Genomic DNA, 12286 nt, shown 5'->3' with positions numbered 1-12286 from the left:
AAAAGTCAACAATTCAGAGTTACTTCTTGTTAGTTGCAAAGATATTTGTATATCAATAGTTTGCTAAATGTAGCTAACACTAGCCACCCTATGAACATACAAAATGGGTCTATCTATCCAGAATTTGCTAACTTTAGCTAATATTAGCCACCATAAGCTATGGGATATCTCCAACATTTGCAAACTGAAGCTAATATTTGACACCATAAACTACAGAACATACAGAAATATTGATCCAAAGTTTGCTAATTTTAGCTATTAGTAGCCAGCCCATGGAACATACAGAAATTGACCTATCTATCCAAAACTTGCTAACGTTAGCTACAATTAGCCACCATAAGCTACGTAACATACAAAAACATATATAATCTCGTTATGGTGTACTTTATTCTACATCATTGTGAATGAGGGCCAGCCGTCAATGATTTTCAAGTTTAAATAAAGCCAAATTAGCCAACATAAGCTAAAGGATATGCAGAAATATGTATCCAAAATGTGCTCACTTTAGCTAATATTAGACGCTAATATTAATCTATTGGTCATACCAGACCAGCAGGCCTAAGGTTGCATCAGAAAAACTGAACTTAGTCAGACTGCTGTTATAATGAATTTAACTTGTATTTGTAGGAGGAACAATGACTTCTCATAGGGTTGTCTTAAAATGCAGAATAAAGAAACAAAACCTGTTAAAAAAAACAATTTGCATCTGAACATAGCTCCCAAAAGAGGAAGTTTGAGAAGACCAAAAAACAGGAAGCAAGTCAAATTAAGTATTTCAATACGCCTTTTCTGCATGAATGGAGACCCACAACACTGAGAAAAAAAGCTTCCTGAAATGTATAGTTTGGTTGTTTGTCCTCAGTCCCTATGTTCCAATTAACAAAAGGCATCTTAAGGGTATCATGTGACTGTTATTCAAAAGAGGTTAGCAGGTTGTTATGGCTGGGTGATCTCAGAACTAGCTGCTAATGACTGCTTGTTGCTACACACAGATAACACAGAATCACAGCTACTGTTGTCAGTGGCTACAGTCTCACAGCCTCGCTGGATGAGCAAACACTGGGTATCAGGATTGCAGTTTGACTACAGTGCTTCAGTTCTGTCATTTTTCGGATTCATTTTTGCAGTACCTTAAACACTCCATCACATGATTTATGTGCAATAAAGAGAAAAAATTTGATCTATATTGCTGTATTAATAAAAAGGGGTTTATGAAGCTGTGCAGCCGATTCACACAAACATCTTTGGAAGACAAGAGGCTCCAGAGAGATTAACAACAGCAACACTCCCCAGGTCTTTTATCATCATTCCCTTCTTGTTTTACCATCTCCAGTGTCCATGCTGCATGTCTTCTTGTGCTTTTGAAGCCTGCACCGCTGTGTGCACGTGTCCCAACCATTCAGCCCAGACAAACGCTCCAGCCTGTCTGCAGAGAGACCAACGCTTTCTTTTTGTGTCAGCCAGAAAACTTTTCATAAAAGGCAATAAAGACGGCCACTAGAGCAATTAACAGCCTGAGGGGCAGAGTCACAGGGTGCCAGTTTTTAACATGGGGAACAGGCAGTACACTGCTGTCAGTTGTACTAAGTACAACAGCTGATGGAGCGGAGAGCTAAAATGTTTCAAGGGTGAGCATGGTCTGACAAAAGTTTGTCAAAATTCATCACAAAAAGGTAGGTGAACTTAAAGTAATCACCAAAACACACTGTCGTTTCAGTACAGCTGACATACCTTTGATATAAGGCAGCAAAGAGTGCATTTACGAGGGGTATGATATGTCCAAGCAAAGCTCTGTGTCAGGCTGTGCTGACCATACATGAAAGAGATGAAGAGCAGCAACAAGACAGGTGGTCTCCTAAAACCACGTGGCCCAGTCTGTTGATGCTACACACACACACACACACACACACACACACATGTACGCCCAGGAACAGAACAGCCCCGGTCTTGTGCCAGCGAGTCACCAGATGGCCCATCTGCTTCGCCCCTCAGCCCAGCGGGATGCCAGGCTAGTGGTGCCCACAGATCGCCAGCCCAATTCTCCACACGCTGCTTGGCAGGCGGGCGCTGTGACAGCTCCGCTTGTTGAAGATCAAATGCTAATCGCCACTCGCTCTGGCCGCTCTGCCGCCACACATCCTCCAAGAAAAGACTGTCTGTCTCTGAACTCCATCATGACACAAACCTACAAACTCACATCCAGAAGTGCTTTGAACACTGTGACGCACTTCAGTGTCAGATATGGACAACATCGCCGCGCAGGCCAATGTTTCACTGGCAGAGACCTCTCCTTTGTCACAGCATGAGGACTGTGCTGAAATGACTGAGGAAGTTAATTAAAAAAAGGACAGCAGAGGATGGGATTTCAGACGAGGGTTGTGGGGAATTGTCTGCGCCAGACAAAGCAGAACTGTGCTCCTCAAACTTCACAGTGCAATTTTATTTTTGTTGGACTGATTGAGCAGGAATCGCAGCCAAGACCATCAAGGCAAGCATGTATATGCGCACATAACCTCTTTCAGCTCTCTTACATCACTCTCTAACCAAGTAAACAATGTGATGTTGGCTGTAGGTCTCCGAGGGGAACTCCCCCGTCTTTGCAGCAGAGAAGTGGAGGGTCGCCTCTCCAGCTGCCTGGCGACCTGAGCAGCAGGATGACCTCATGTCTGACATCACTCTAGCGGACTCCCAAGGAAATTGCCATTTCAGAGGTCAATTTCTAAACTTTGAAACATGCCTGCTGGGCTCAGTGGGTTTTCATTCTCCTGCACAGCTCGTCTGTAACAGCCTTCAGATGCCAAAAAAGACAGTCCATAAAGAGAATCACAGAGATCAGTGGGTGAGAGGACAAGACATCTGGGACAGTTTGATCACTGAGGACAAGCACTGAGGTCAAAGCACAATACTGAAGGAAGATAGAAAGGAGCAGAACACCTTGGTTTCTTGCACATCAGAAAGGTGGCTGTGAAACTCACTGGTTTTGACAGCTAGCTTTTTATCTGATTTGTTTGAAGGAAATCCTGCATATTCATGGTGCATCAGAGATGGCACGACATGGTTGCTTAAACTCCTGGGGACTGGCTGCAAGTATCAAAGGAGCATACGAGTGAGTTTGCACGTTTTATCCCCATAAAAGGTGGTTGGACAGATTTGGAATATTACCTTTATTGCTGAGAGTTAGATGATACGATTTATGCCACCCACATATATTGGAAGTAAAAGGTAAGCTATAGCCAGTTAGCTTAGCTTAACATAAAGACTGGAAACAGTGGCTTTTGCCAAAGGGAGCCTCAACAAATCAGCCTCGCAATACCTCCAAAGCTCACCACCTTACACATTATATCTTGTTAGTTTAATCCATCTGAAGAAAACAAAATGTTCAAATGACTACTCGACAAATTGGGTTTCTTTAATTCTCTGGTATTATATGTGTCCAAAAAATTAAATGTAACATGTTAGTTTGTGAAATTTAGGGTGCTGGTGGGCTAGCCATTTTCCCATTTCCAGTCTTTATGCTAAGCTAAGCTATGCTAACACTAACTGGCTGCTTCAAATTACCTATACAGACATTTGAGTGTTAATCCACCAGTCTAATAAAGAAACTGACACCGTGTTTCCAAAAAAGTCCAACTTTTCCTTAACTATAAGTCATGTATATGTAGATTTTTTTTAAAAAACATGAAAAATACTTGCGATACAGTTGGTTAAAGCAAATTCCCTAAAACATACAAAACCACTGATACGGACCTTTATCAATTACATGTCCGGTTGAAATTACAACACAGGCTTTTAAATGCTGTATCCAAAAGAAAAACAAACAAACGTGGACACACATTATGCATCATGGGCCTGATATCATGAGGAGACGGTGAGCTGGTCACAATACCCGGCCGGCCGTCTGAATCACAACATGGGCAGGAAGTGAAGGGTGATTAGTGAGCCATGGATATTTAGGTGACTTACTCTTTTTAAAAAGGTCAGTGGCGGGGGTGTCCTGTCCGCTGAACTCCTGCCAAGACTGTGCTGCGGCCAAATGAGTCAGAACCATTATTCAGGCTGATTCTGGGAAGTTAGACAATACAGCATGTCCTAGTGCACACTGAGCGAGTCCAGGGTTTTTCTACGCAGGGACGCACTTGAGGCCTTCTGGGTGGTGTTACGAGAGTGCGTAGGCAGGAGCACGTCACACCGTGTGGGGCCTCATTTATCATAACCTTGGCTCTTCTTGCTTTGTCTCACAGGAGTTATTACTGAGATGAGATCCAAGATTTTCAATGGGACACAAGGCTTAACGACTCTTTCCTACAACACAACAAGAGGACTCTTCCTGTCATCTGGCACTAAATCTATGTTTTATTTCAAATAAAGGAATTTCCGTTTTGATTTGACGCCATGATTTTGGCATTTGTATCTCTTGTTTCGACTGTAAATGCAGGCTCAATCAAAGGAACTGCTCTTGAGTGCCAATGTTTCCAGGCAGCTCTACCTCTTTGTTCTGTAGTGTACCACTGAGTTCCTTTTAGGGTTGCAATTAAGAGTTAGGGTTGTTCTGATACCAATATTAGTGCAGCGTTAGGTTAGGGTCATGCTGGAATCATATTGGTGAGTACGTGGATTCGAAACAACGTAAATAGACAAAGTTCAGGAATCCCTTACAGTCTTTTAAGTCTCTGGAGAATCCCCTAAGTTTTGAAGCAATGAAATTCAAAAGGTGATAATAGTAATCACTAGAGAAAGTCATCGCTAGGGCTGGGTGATCTGATCCGAGATCGCCCTCAATCTTGAAGGCGTCAACTATCCGTCTGATCTGAATACCAACGCAAAACACAAGTACTGGACAACCTGAGAATGAGACTTAACATTACATCTTTCTCCAGAAACACCTTCCCTGCCGTGAATGTTCTCTTCCTGCTTTTTCCAAACTTCACGCGGCATCATTGACTACCAGATCTGTGCAACCTGAACAAACCAACCGAGTAATGTAGCCAACTAGATGGCTATGCTGATTGGACAAATAACTTGGAGCAAACGTAGAAATGCACAGACTACTTAAAAACTGAGAAAAAAGATCGCAATTTTGTGATATTGGTTTTTGGTCAGATTGTCCAAACCTTATTAGTCTGTATGATCAAAGCCCAAAGGGACATAGTGGAGTTGGATGTACTATGTTAACTTAATCCACTGATACCAATCGGACTCCAGCGAAAGAGGATCCTCCTCAGTGAAAGTGATGGCTCTATTAGCTCTGAGATAAGTAGATCTGTCCGCCATTATCATCAACCACACAACACCGGCTAAAAATAGCCGAATGAAGGAGTGATTCTCCTGCCATCCACAATATATCCACTCCCTGGATCACTACTAGAACCGTACTCTTCCCCCTCCTCTCGAGAGGAATCGAAGCACAATCTGTAAAGTAAGCTGTCTTTTCCATTATGCGGTGACATGCTATTACAAGCACATTCATTCATTGTGTTTCTCCACCCAAATGCAGCCATGCAGAGACAGCTCATAGACTTAAACCCATTTCACGAGACAGAATGTCAAACAGCTGTGGTTCAGGAACAGGCACGAAAGTATTTCTGCCTCGCCACCAAATCCATGAAGAGCGTCTCGGTTCTGGTCTTTTGATTCTCAAGAGGCTAAGTTAGTGTGACGAGGAAAAATCCAAAAGCAATTTCATGATTTAATTTGAAGAACATGCCTCGTCAATTCCATTTAACATCTATGCAACAAACTACAAACAGGCATTGCTTCTTTAATTATACACGCATATTGGAATGCAATCGAAAGCAAGTAACGGCACTTTGCACAACACTTTACACAAACTTATCCTCAGTGTTGTTGTACGAGTCCAGTCTGGCAGTGTGTTGCCGTCTTTCCGGCTGTCCCTGCAGGCTCAGGCTCTGCTGCTGCTGATGGCATTGTCCTTACGGTCAGACAAGCCGTGCAGACAAAGCTCAATCAGGACAACTTCCTCTTGGTTTCTGGAGAGGAGGGGGTGGACTTTACTGCACTCTCAAAGATAAAGAAAGGCGACCCAGACTGACTTCGGAAAGCAGTCAGATGCCTTTGCTTTCTGTACATTTTGTTGTGCTGTGGGCTTCATTTAAAAATGATAAAAGTCTTATTTTCTTCAGTTATCCTTCGCAAAATAACTCACAATGAATGAAAGTTCACCCTACAATTCTACATGTAACAACACTCTTCAGTCAGTATTACCATACAGAAGCACCGCTGTCAGCAGTTAGTGATTTACGTCATCTTGGGTGTGCCCGGCCAGCTTTGCACACCTGTATTTGTGCAGCGTCAGTCTTCCTTCATTGCACATAAGTTCAAGCTCTGTCACATTGTTGAGATTGCTGAGGAAGTGTTTGAACAATGAAATCTTTTGTAGGGTTACAACAGATAATTTTCCTTGTCGATTAATGTCTCAATTTTTTTCTCAATTAACAGATCAAAGATGATCAGAACAGTTGGGGGTTAATGTGATAATCGACAACTAATTGATTAACCATTGCATCCCTTATCTTTGGATCACTCCACAGATTTTTTTTTTGTTCAGTAAAGATGATCTTTTCGATTCTGTATCATTTTCCTCAAGGATATATGTTATTTGTCCAAGCTCAACAGTCTCTGCAGCTGAGAAGAATGATGCTGCTACAACTACCTTGCTTCACCGTAGGGATGGGATAATCCAGGTGGCTGGTATTTTGCTTGTGCCAGACACAGTGCTTGGCAATCAGGCCAAAGAGCTCAATTTCTTGTCTTGTCAGACTAGACAATCTTTTTCCTCTTATGCTCAGAGTCCTGTGTGCCATCTGGCGAGGTATGAGAGGGCTTTCGTAGGTGTTTTACTAAAGAGTGGCTTCATTCTAGTGTTCTATCTACCCACAAAGCTGTGATTGATGTGATGAGTGCTACAGAGACGGCTGCCCTTCTGCCTGGTTCTCCCGTCTCGGCAAAGGATTGAAGCGCTCTTATAATGGTCACTTGTTTTTCTTCTTACCTCCGGGCCTTACTGACCAGTTCTTGAGCTTGTCAGTTTGAGACTGACCCAATGATGAAACTTTAAATGGTTTTTGTCCCAGTTGCTGGATCTATGCCTCAACACCACTGCTATCTGATAGGTCTATAGGGGATTCCTTGGATTTTATAGCTTGGTTTTGACAGGGCCTTTATTTATTAGGTGTAATGAACTGAATCTGATCCCCATGGTGTCAAGTTAAATTCTACAGATTTAGCAATAAAAAGGTAAGGAAACCAGGATGGTCCAAGCTCAGTTCGGAACATTAGTGCAATGGCTTTGATTAGGCTTAAGGTTAGGGGGAATTTCTACATTTACGGTTCAACTGATTTCAAACCTTTGAAAAAGTTTTTCCGTTGTCATTATAGAAGAAAACAAAAAATCACAGAACTTTAAAGAGGTATTCCAGCAATTAATCTTTCTCTTATGTCAATGTACGGGACTCACAGCACACAGATTGGGGAGAAAAAATAATTGTTGAAGAATTTGTCAGTATTTGATTGTTGAGTCTCATTCCCGACTCAAAGCAACAGTATTCACGAGTTGGGAGAACAATTGACTATCTGTTAATTATTGTCTCCATTTATTGAGTAGTTGTTTGGTCCAGCAATTATCAGAAAATGCTGCACAAATGTCAATCAGTTTAGCCCAAAGCCCAAGAAGGCATGTTACTTTGTCCACAGCCCAAAGATACACACTTAACTGTCACAGAGTAAAGCAACCAGAAACTATTCACATTTAAGAAGGTGGAATTAGAGAATTTAAACCAATGTATTGATTGCCTAGCTGGCTGAAATCTACGTGATTCATCAGTTGTTTGATGCAGCTCTACATTGAAAGGCCAAGACATCCTGACTTTAAGTCCTGTGAGTGGGTCAAACTTTACAAATGCTGACTCCTACATTTCACTGAACACAACCTCTCTGCTGACTGCACAGTGATCTACTGTCTAATAATCCTGCGTCATGCTACTCAAGAAGGCATGACACTTTCTCACACCTAATGGCAAACTTGTTTTGCTCTCCAGCGTAGCCAGGCAACGTCCCAAACGGGCCTGCCAGGGAAGATAATAGGCCTTCTTCTATGAGTCACAGTGACCTCTGACCTCCAGCCCCTCTGGTCAGTGGGCGTCTGGCAGAAGTGGTCAAGGCTTCTGTGAGTCTGGCAAATGACAGCATGACTTCACAGTCCTCAGTGGAAGGACAACGTGATGGAGGAGAGGTTCACTCTGATTAAGACACTCAGCTAATGACTTGCAGAGAGGAGCCTGCGAGTCATGAGGGTTGACAGCAGGATGCTAAGGAGAGTTAATAGATGAGCACAGTCTTCTCATATGCGGGCTGTTGAGAAATAGAGCCCGCACGAGCATGACATACTTTATAATGCCCCTTTCAAGAATAACAGCAAAGACCTGAATGCTTTCTCTAAACTTTGAAACTCTCCCAAACAGCATCTACCTTGCGATGGGCTCCGTTTCAAGCCCCTTTTTTCACTGGGGCCATCAAAACACAATGAGTAACCCATCGCTTTGGTCTCTGGCTGGCACTTCTTACTGTGGGATCCATTCCCCTTATCAGCCAAATGGATTGTTTTGCTTGCGGGCACACCAACCGTATCTGTGGGCGGTTTCCACTTGACAGTTTGACTCTCACTTTAAGGCTATTTCGGAGCCTCCGGGGCACGCCAATGTGCTGATAAACTGATCCGTCAGTTTGCTTGCTCCTCACACTCCTGCGAGTGCAGCTCATATGGATCTGATTTGATGAATGCGGTGGCCTCATTAACATCTAATTTGGCGGCTCGTCTCAGAGGTCTCTGCCAATCGCAGGAGGAACGTGGTGAGCTGTGGACAGAGCTCATCTTCGTCCTCATCACTTTGGACACTGCAGCCGCCTCGGCGTGGAAGCGAGGTACTGTGAAATGCTCAGACAGGAAGCAGGAAGACTGCGAGGGACTTTTCAGGGCAAGAGCTGAGGTTTTCAAGGAAAACATGAGTTTGACTGACCACTGAAGGGGGACAGGACAGTATGACAAAGACTTTCCAGAAATCACTCACACCTCCAGATAGCGTTATATCCTTGACTAATAGTATATACAGAACAAGCAATTGCTCAAAAACATGTGAAAAGAGTGTTTGGCACTTGAATTACCCACTAATAATAAAGTGAAACCTTTACTCCAGCACCAGCATGCACATTTATCTTTTAAAAACAAACATTTAGTTGGCTTTAATCTAAATTCACTGAAGAGTCTCCAAGAAACAGCTTCCCCTTGCAAGGAGGCCTATCCAGTGTCAGTAAACAGCTACTGCACATGCTTACATGTGACAATAAAAGCCATTTAAACTACAGATTGGCACATTAATCACAGCTGCAATTGTTTTCTACGGTCCTGGCGTTTCATTTGCAGTAAACAGGGAATAACAGTGTTTCTCAGAACAAGTGAAGGAGTAAGCAAGACTGGACTCTCACCTTGTTATCTAAATGTCTCCATGTTCTCGTTGTGGCTGCAGGATTTTTTGGAAGATGATGTTCAAGTTCTGAGAGATAATCGACAGGAAGAGCGGAGGAAAAAAAAAAATCCCAACAGATGCAGAGCAAAAAATCTTCCAACAACAACACTGAGCTGATATCCGGAAACTGCGCTCTGTGCTGAAGCGCAGAAATCACAAACCCGAGAGGCTGCGTTCAAGGCAGGAAGGTCTCCTCTTCTCCCGGGTGCATAATCCAAGAGAAGCGCTTCAACAACAGATGAACGAGCCGCAGCGGTCGGCGTGCCTCAGAGAAAAGTTTTTTTCCAGCCTGCTCTCCGCTTGCCTCCACACACACTACAGCGAGAGGGGGAGCCGACTTTCTCCCCGGAGCTGCGCCTCTGATGTCAGCAGCAACGTGAGCTCCAGGAAGTGGTGACGCTCTCTCTCCGGCCGCGCGTTTCCAAGGCAGCGGCGGCAAAGTGGAGGCAGTACCGCCCCCACGCGGACACCTGGAGCACGTGCAACATCTGCTGCAAAGGTAATGCTGCTGATTCTGTGCTGTTGAACCCAGAGAGAGTGCTGTGAGGCAGCAGTGTGCTGCTATACAGTTACATCAGGAACTGTACAAGTACACCATTCTATTCTCCTAACCCTGACAAACTGTACAAGACTGATAAAGATTAAAATTCAAATATTTACATTTTTATTTTATTTTACAAGTTAAATCAGTGGTGGGATGTAACTAAGTCTATACTTACTCAAGTACTGTACCTATGTACTAGGTGCAATATGTAAGAATTATGGTTAAATGAATAAAAAATATATTTATTTATAATTAACAACCGAATGTGAAGAAGAGTCTCTACCTGTCGGAGACGTCCATGCACTGTGTTGCGGACGTGTCCACTGAAGTTAACACGCTAACCAGTTGCAGTCTGGACTGTAGTTGCACGGCTAACTAGGCTAATTACCTAATGACCGCTTAAGTTAACAGCAGTTGGCAGTTAGTCCCAAGACCCCAGGAGGAGCGCCATGCTTTGAAGCCAACCTTCGTAGTGGTCAAACTGTGTAATTACACCGTCAAGTGACCCACTGGAGCCCAGAAATGCTTTTTTCCATAATCTTATATTGTGAAAGAAGTGGCTGCAAAATGGTGGATTATTATTTTATTTTTTTTAGCGTCACAACATCTGTGAAATAACTTGTTTGACTATCATGAGTTATAATGCAATTCTGGAAATTGGGAAATCCTATAAGAGCGGCAAGATGAAATCATTCTGTGTCCATCCAAGTTAGCAGGGCGCTAAACAGGAAGCCTCAATTGGCAGGAGTCTCATTTGTGCACGCTCTGTGGGCCCACAATACAGAAGGTCAGGATATTTTCAAAACCTGGGAAATCGAGCTTTTTTGCCTTTAAAAATGCGACTGATCAGCTTTCATATGAATTATGGGGGCTCCACCTCCAACGCCACATCGAGATCAACATGTGACATCCTAGAGATATTTGTTTGGAATATGAATTTAATAGGTGGCCAATTCTTACATGGTGCACCTTTAAGTACAAATTTGAGGAACAGGTATCTCCAATTTATGCAACTTTGCATTCCTACTCCACAACTCTCAGAGGCAAGTCCTTTTTACTTTACTACATTTGTCTGCTAGCTGAATTAGCAGTTACTTTTGCTCTGTTCTGTGATGTAACTATATTGATACTACACAGAATAAAGATTTTGCGGCGAGAAAGTGAAAACTAGTGGAGATACGAAATTTTGAAAATGACAGATTCTTCGTTTGAGCAAAAAAACCAACAAAACTGATTGTAATTTGGTCATGTAGCCAATCTACCACAACATGTTGCCAAGTATCCTTGAGGTTTCTTGGACAAATTTCAACCCAATCCCATGAAAAACAAACTATTTGAAACCCCTCTTGGATTAGCCGGAAAACACATTGTTGCAAAGCTGAATACAGGCTGTTTTTAAGTTCGTGAGAAGTTGACTTTTTAGAGATTTGTGGTTCCCACAGGATGATGCTCCAAGCATACGATGATATATACTGCATATAATGCACTGCTGTAGATTATATTACCCAACAGTGCATAAAGTGATTCACTTTAGCTCAGCTTTAAACATCTACACCAGTAAAATAGAATGCACACATTAGTGCATCAGTAATACAATATCCAAAACATCGTATATAATAACACACTGACAGGGAACATTTTACTGTAGAATGAGTGGAATACATTTAAATGAGCCCACGCAAAAATACTGCACATTTATGGATTATTCAATTGTATTTTTATTATACTTTTTGGGTTTTATTATTATTTTGGAAAGTGCATGTTTTTCATTTAACACATGTGGATGTAAAGTATACATTTTTAAAGTCTTCTTTTCTTTATTAAGTAAAGAGTATAAAGCAGCAATCATGATATAGCTGTGGATAAAAGAGAAAAGTTGAGGTTGCAGGTTTTCCAAATGTGAAACATTTTAGGCACTTTAAAGTCAATTTAGAAATTGTACATATAAGTTTGTTTAAGTACATCAATTAATGTCTTTCTTGTCTGTTTGTTTAAATGCTGTCAATCTGCATTTTGTGTTCACCCGCAGTATGTGTAGGTGACAGGGTAGCAGAACGTGGTCATTATACCTCTGAGTGCTTCACACAGTGATGTCACCCTCATTAGTGCAGCTACAGTGTTTCTCGCTGCTCTGTCTCGATCCCAGTAGGTTTCTGCTAACTGTGCCTGTCTACTGTAATCAGACAGAGATTCTCTTGGCTCA

At 42.4% G+C, this 12286-nt stretch overlaps 1 protein-coding gene across 1 annotated transcript in view; it reads right to left on the bottom strand.

The window, feature by feature from the left end:
• The window catches only part of map3k22 (mitogen-activated protein kinase kinase kinase 22), a 41135-nt gene extending 31213 nt beyond the window's left edge, over positions 1-9922 (bottom strand). Inside the window, exon 1 of the mRNA XM_030398252.1 lies at positions 9499-9922. The gene's annotated coding sequence lies outside the window, so the exon portion shown is untranslated. The remainder of the gene's footprint in view (positions 1-9498) is intronic.
• Positions 9923-12286: the final 2364 nt, after the last annotated feature.

This window comes from Sparus aurata, chromosome 19 (assembly GCF_900880675.1).
Source record: "Sparus aurata chromosome 19, fSpaAur1.1, whole genome shotgun sequence".
NCBI lineage: Eukaryota > Metazoa > Chordata > Actinopteri > Spariformes > Sparidae > Sparus > Sparus aurata.
The sequence above is the reverse complement of the archived record's forward strand: the minus strand, read 5'-3'. Positions and strand labels throughout refer to the sequence as shown.